The sequence below is a fragment of the Stegostoma tigrinum genome, chromosome 4 (genome assembly GCF_030684315.1).
Source record: "Stegostoma tigrinum isolate sSteTig4 chromosome 4, sSteTig4.hap1, whole genome shotgun sequence".
Lineage (NCBI taxonomy): Eukaryota > Metazoa > Chordata > Chondrichthyes > Orectolobiformes > Stegostomatidae > Stegostoma > Stegostoma tigrinum.
In genome coordinates, this window is record NC_081357.1 from 125,261,419 (window position 1) to 125,269,252 (window position 7,834).

Consider the following 7,834-nt stretch of genomic DNA (forward strand, 5'->3'; position numbering starts at 1 on the left):
TTATTGGAAGGAAAAGTTAAAAAGAGCTGAGAGGGTTGCAACATTGGCTATGGATGGACTATTACATGAGGACAGGTTGTGTAGGTTGGACCTGCCCTCAATAGAATTTAGAAGAATGAGAGTCAACTTTATAAAAATACTCAAGATTCTTAGCGGACTTGACAGGTTGAATGTGGAGAGATTGCTTCCCCTGGTGTGAGAGCCTAGGACCAGGGAATATCATTTCAAAATAAAGAGTCATACGTATAAGACAGACTTGAGGATGAATTTCTTCTCTCTAAGTACAGATAATCTGCAAAATTCTTTGCTCACAGAGGGCTGTTGAGGTTGGATCGTTAAAGTATATTCAAGTCTGAAATGGACAGATTGTCATTCAGTAGTGGAATCAAGGGCTTTGGGGAATAGGCAGGAAAATAGAGTTGAGGGCTATCAGATCAACCATGACCCAGTTGAGCAACAAAGACATCTAGATGGACCTACTTCTGCCATTGTGTCTTATGGCCCGTGAGCCCCACACTGGGCAATGTTCTCCCTGAATCCCTTCTCTCCATCTTTCTCTCTCTCTCTCTCTCTCTCTCTCTCTCTCTCCCTCCCCTTTCTTTTAAAACCTCCTTAAAATCCATTAGTTTAACCAAAGTTTTGATCAACATACCAAATATCTCTTTGCCTAACTCACCATTCAATTCTGCCTGATTGCAACTTTGTGAAGCATTATTTCCATTATTATGGTTCTGTCTAAATGAAAATTTCCATCATGCACTTCAGTAAATTTTTCATTTATGGACACAATGTGATCTATGACCTGAGATTTGTGGATCTCAGCTGATGTTGTGTTACGTGTTCTATTAATGACCATCAGCATCTCAGGCTAAGGTGTGGAAATCTGTTCCTGTTCCTTATTGCAAGCCAATGACTCTTAGTGTGCAAGATAATTAAATGTGAGTCTGGATGAAGCTGCTGGGCCTGCTGTGTTCATCCAGCCTCACATTTTATTATCTTGGATTCTCCAGCATCTGCAGTTCCCATTATCACTCTTAGTGTGCAGTCTGGCCACATGCATGTTGGTTGAAGACAGACCAGAGCTGAGCTACAGTGCCCCTGATAAAATGTCTAAATGTACAAGTGACTTGGACTGAGCTATCAGAGAGCGGCCAATTCCTACTGAAGCATTAATCAACCTGAGTTAGTGACATCTGGTGAGGAAAGAGGGTAAGAAAGAGGAGAGAAATCAAAAATGTATTTTGTTGTGTCATATACTGTGTAGCTGCAATTGGTTAACTCGTAGGCATTCAATTTTTCAAATTATGCACATTTGCGGCCATATAAAAGGTTGTGAATATTATCCAGGATGTGAATAAAGTACAGATGTGCAAACTTCCTAATGTTTGCTTCAAATTGTGGTTTGCCAAAGCCGCAAAGTAATTGCAAACTTTTGGAGAAAGTGAGGTATAGCAACAATGTTATTACATTACTTATAATGCATATAGAGTCACTTTTATTGGCATGGATGTATCAATGGTTGATGAAACTTGGTCTCACTTTCTACTGCAACTGCACTCCAATCCCCACCAAATATTTTCAGAACATACAGCTTTTGCCTTCAATATGATTTTGAATTAAATGGTTTATTTAAAATTAACTGTGATTCGTTTATTTTCCAGACACTTTGTGGTAATCAGATAACAGGCCAAGATACTGAACCAAGTAAAATCTGCTGCCACGCTGTGTTTTATATTAAAACAGTAACAAGAGTCAGAAACAGACCTGAGAATGAATTAACTCCCAGGAATGGTCAGTTTTTGACAGCAGATGCCTCATTCTTCACTCAATGTTGCAAATGTGTATTATATCTCTAGCCGGGTTACTCTACAAATGCTTGATAAGGTATCTTAAAATATTATCACAAATTTTCTCGTAAGTGTTATGAACGAATAGGGCAATGAAGAGTTCATGAATTATTTATTGTCTGCCTTCTTTCCATCACTTTGAATTGAGAATGTTATTATTGGGTAAATGTTAAAGCAGTCTCATCCACCTTTTGTACCATTACCTTTTTAGAGGAATTCTAGTTGAATCCTGTAGGCATTTTATAGCCTCTTCCTGATGTATCCAATGTTAAAAAAAGATGAAGATTGGATGGCACAGCAGGATATTTCTCCCATTCATCTCTAAATAATCAGGCCAATTACAGCCTAAACTGAAGGATGTGTCTTGTTTCTCTTGAGCTTTAAATAATCTGATAGAATTTTATTTGGTTACACAACCTATTTCTTAGGGGAATTTGGATTCACAGCACAGATATGGGGTTGATTTTTCTATCATCTAAAGAAACGACATTGAGTTGGGAAAGCAAAGTAAACTGGTAGAGATTGCCGAGGTTAGGGTCCATAAGACCATAAGACATAGGAGTGGAAGTAAGGCCATTCGGCCCATCAAGTCCACTCCGCCATTTAAATCATGGCTGATGGGCATTTCAACTCCACTTCCCCGCACTCTCCCTGTAGCCCTTGATTCCTTCTGAGATCAAGAATTTGTCGATCTCTGCCTTGAAGGCATCCAACGTCCCAGCCTCCACTGCACTCCGTGGCAATGAATTCCACAAGCCCACCACTCTCTGGCTGAAGAAATGTCGTCTCACTTCAGTTTTAAATTTACCCCCTCTAATTTTAAGGCTGTGCCCACGGGTACTAGTCTCCCCGACTAACGGAAACAACTTCCCAGCGTCCACCCCTTCTAAACCATACATTATCTTGTAAGTTTCTATTAGATCTCCCCTCAACCTTCTAAACTCTAATGAGTACAATCCCAGGATCCTCAGCCATTCATCATACGTTAAACCTACCATTCCAGGGATCATCCGTGTGAATCTCCGCTGGACACGCTCCAGGGCTAATATGTCCTTCCTGAGGTGGGGGGCCCAAAATTGGACACGGTATTCTAAATGGGGCCTAACTAGAGCGTTATAAAGCCTGAGAAGCACATCGCTGCTTTTATATTCCAACCCTCTTGAGATAAACGACAACATTACATTCGCTTTCTTAATCACGGACTCTACCTGCAAGTTAACCTTTAGAGAATCCTGGACCAACACTCCCAGATCCCTTTGCACTTCTGATTTGTGAATTTTCTCACCATTTGGAAAATAGTCCATGCCTGTATTCTTTTTTCCAAAGTGTAAAACCTCACATTTACTCACATTGAATTTCATCAGCCATTTCCTGGACCACTCTCCTAAACTGTCTAAATCTTTCTACAGCTTCCCCACCTCCTCACTACTACCTGCCTGTCCACCTATCTTTGTATCATCGGCAAACTTCGCCAGAATGCCCCCAGTCCCTTCATCCAGATCATTAATGTATCAGGTGAATAGCTGTGGCCCCAACACTGAACCCTGTGTGACACCACTCGTTACCAGTTGCCATTCTGAAAAAGAGCCTTTTATCCTAACTCTCTGCCTTCTGTCAGACAGCCAATCCTCAATCCAAGCCAGTAGCTCACCTCGAACACCATGGGCCCTCACCTTCCTCAGCAACCTCCTGTGAGGCACTGTATCAAAGGCCTTTTGGAAGTCTAGCTGGATAACATCTACTGTGTTTCCCTGGTCTAACATACTTGTTACCTCTTCAAAGAATTCTAACAGGTTTGTCAGGCACAACCTCCCATTACTAAATCCAAGCTGACTTGTTCTAATCTGACCCTGCACTTCCAGGAATTTAGAAATCTCATCCTTAACAATGGATTCTAGAATTTTACCAACTACCGATGTTAGGCTAATCGGCCTATAATTTTCCATCTTTTGCCTTGATCCTTTCTTAAACAAGGGAGTTACAACAGCAATTTTCCAGTCATCTGGTACTTCCCCTGACTCCAGTGACTTTTGAAAGATCACAACCAAAGCCTCCGCTATTTCCTCAGCCATCTTCCTCAGAACTCTAGGATGTAGCCCATCAGGGCCAGGAAATTTATCCATTTTTAGACCCTTTAGCTTTTCTCGTACTTTCTCTTTTGTAATGCCTACCGTACTCAACTTTGCCCCCTGACTCTCCCTAAGTGTTGGCATACTACTCATGTTTTCCACTGTGAAGGCTGACACAAAGTACTTATTAAGCTCTTCAGCTATTTCCTTATCTCCCATCACTAGCCTTCCAGCATCAATTTGGAGCGGCCCAATATCTACTTTTGCCTCTCGTTTGTTTCTTATGTATTGAAAGAAGCTTTTACTATCATTTCTAATATTACTAGCCAGCCTACCTTCATATTTGATCCTCTCCTTCCTTATTGCTCTCTTTGTTATCCTCTGTTTTTGTAGCCTTCCCAATCTTCTGATTTCCCAGTGCTCTTGGCCACTTTATAGGTCAATCTAGGTGAAACTTGCACTGTGGGATATTGGTTCTGAATAGCCGAAATGAAAAAAGAATTACTCCATCACTTAATGTTTAATACTGTTACTGATTAAAAAAGAAATCTACAAAATGTAGATTCTTTCTGTGCCCCTTTTTAGCTGATATTATTTTTAATTGGTCTCAAAAAGCTGCTTTTAAAACTCGGAAGTGTCATGATGCAGAAGACTTTTCAGCCCTTAAGTGCCATTTCCCTGCCCTTTCCCCATAATCTTTCACATGATTCTATTTAAACAATCATCTCTTAAATACTCTGATTAAACCTCCCTCCAACACACTTGCAGGCCTTTCATTCCAGACCCAAAATGCCTGCAGCCTGAAAAGATTCTGTCTCATATCACATTTGCTTCTTTTGTAGATTCCATTGTACCTGCACCTTCTGGGACTTGATCCTTGTGTGAGAAGAAGCAGCTTCCCCTGTTTACTCTGCCCAAACCTCTCCTGATTTTGAAAACTTCTATCAAATCTCTGTTTGCCTTCTCTGCACTAATGAAAATAGTCCCAACTTCTCCAATTTTTCCTCACAAGCTAAATTCCTCAATCCTGGAACCATTCTTATAGCCCTCTTCTGCACTCTGTCCAAAGTATTCACATCCTTCCTAAAGTGACCCCCAGAAATGTTTGTGGCACTCCAGCCGCAGTCTAACAGGTTCACCATAACCTCCTAGCTCTCTACACTGTCCCATTATTAATAAAGTATTGAACACAATATGCTTTATTAACTATTTGCTTCACCTCTTCTGCCATCACTAATGACTTAGGCACCAGGTTCTCTGTGGTACTGTATGCCTTTTAAATGAGGACTTTTACTTTATACATTTCCCATACACTTCTCTGCATTGAACTTCATCTGCCACCTATCTGCCCACTTCACCAACTTGTTAATGTCCTTTTGACATTCTAAACTGTCTTCCACACTATACACAATGATTTCAAGTTTTCTATCATTCACAGACTTGAAAACTGAAGTAAAATGAAATAAATGAATCTTTGTGATATTCTGGTTATGTTATGACTGCCAAGAAATGTACATGATTTAACACATGAGGCTGAACCTTATGACATTTGGCTAAGTGTGAATTTTATTGAGTTTTATTGAGCATTTCCAACCATAAGGCCCAGTGAGACTTCTCCCTGTAACATCTCAAACTTGTCTCACGAAGTACCAACGACCCCTCTTGTCTGATACTAGTCCAAATCTACTACTCACTGTAGCTGGAAGAACTTGCCATGCACTTGATATCCCAAAATAGACCGACATCATTAGGGCCATGTCATCTTCAAAGCATGTTGCATACCCAGACAAGTGCTGACTGTTCAAACTGTATCATCACATTTCCCCTGCACATAAAGAGAAATTGACAGCCCATTTCACAGACAGGGACTATACATTCTGGTCAAGGCCAATTGTCTGAGGCCACCATCACGGTTGGTGAAGTCTCCAAAGTCCAGAGGAATGCACAACAATGCCAAAAGAAAGTCAATGATCATCTCTGCTCACCAGGGTAAGCGCCACCATTTTCTCTCTGCAATATCACACTCATTCTGTCTCTGCTACTGCATCCACTCCCCACCAAGGCTCATGGTCTACCACTCTCATTATTGCCTGCAACACCTTTCCTCACTTGCTCTTACTCCCCTCCACCCTGCCCCCTACTCTGTACAATCTCTTTGGCTGCCAACTCACTTACTACTTTTACCCATCTGACCAGTGCTCACAGCTGTACCATCCTCCTAGATGTCACTCAATCACACACTTTGTCTTATTCCAGCACAAAGCACTCCATGGCTGATGGTGGTGGGCACATTGTGGGAGGGGGAGGGGGATCATGGGGTGGGGTTGGGGATTTTGGGGGGTGGAAGAGGTCAATGGGCACATTGTTGGGGAGGCAGGGTCCTGGGTGGGGTTGGGGATTTTGGAGGGGTGGAAGAGGTCAATGGGCACATTGTCGGGGAGGCAGGGTCCTGGGTGGGGTTGGGGATTTTGGGGAGTGGAAGAGGTCAATGGGCACATTGTGGGGGAGGCAGGGTCCTGAGTGGGGTTGGGGATTTTGGGTTTGGAAGAGGTCATTGGGCACATTGTGGGGGAGGCAGGGTCCTGGGTGGGGTTGGGGATTTTGGGTTTGGAAGAGGTCATTAGGCACATTGTGGGGGAGGCAGGGTCCTGGGTGGGGTTGGGGATTTTGGGGGTTTGGAAGAGGTCAATGGGCACATTGTGGGGAAGGTCCTGGCTAGGGTTGGGAATTTGGTGCTCCCCTATCCACCTTCCACCATCACCTCCTCCTCTCTGTTTATTTTAGAACGCTCTTCCCTTCCTCTATTTCTGAAGAAGGGTCCAGACCCGAAACGTTAGCTTTCCTGCTCCTCTGATACTTCTTGCCTGCTATGTTCATCCAGCCATACATCTTATTATCTTCCATTATGTATCTTCGGTTTGAATATCAAATGTTCTTTGACAAATGGAAAGATTTGTCATGTTTCACTACATTTAAGATGATATAAAATATGAGTTGCTGTTGTTATAGTTTCAAGTGAAAATTGGCCCTGAAATGCAGTTACAATTCCAGAGTTCCATGTAAATAAAGCAAATTTCGTCTCAAATTTCAATGCCCGGATTCCAGCCCAATCTTTTATATTGCACCAGTACGAGCTAAGCAACACAGCAATAATGCCGGTCTCAGAAATCAGACCTTTTTTTTCAACTTTACAAGAAAACCAGCTGTAAAAGCAACATAGTCTTACACAAGGTGATATGAACCTACTGGTTCAACTTCAGAAGAAAGCGAAGGTGCTGTACCCGTCACGTTTATAGTAATTTGAAAGTTTAACTATTTCGGCCGCCCTTTTCTGACAATAACATCACCCGCATTTGATGGACCGGGAGCAACAACAGTGGGCTCCGGTGAAAAATTGCGGCGCCTGGAATTGTTCGGGACCATTCTGGCGAAAGATCATTCGACCTGAAATTTTAACCCCGCCCCTCCAACGCAGATGTTACCTGACCCGTTGAGCATTTGCATCCGCTTTTATTTCAAATTTCCAGCATTTGAAGTATTTTGCCCTGTGAAATCTAATTCTTGCTAGTGATCATCTGTACAAAATAAAAGCGATTGACTTCAAAAGATGCAGACCTCCCTGAACAGGTATATCTTATGGTTAAGGGGTTGAAATAAGTGTATTTGCAATAATGCTATTTTCACAAACAGAAAAAAATGTCTTGCTCTGTCGTAAAGATGTGATTGTGCAGACAGGTCTGCCCATCCTGGTCATGCATGTGAGATTTACCTGGGAGTTCCTACATCGTCCTGTTCCGTTTCCGTGGGCAACACCAGGCTGTAGGCAGCAGGAATTGTGAGAGCATGGAATGCGTTGCCAGCAGCAGTTGTGGAAGCAAGGTCATTGGGGACATTTAAGAGACTGCTGGACATGCATAT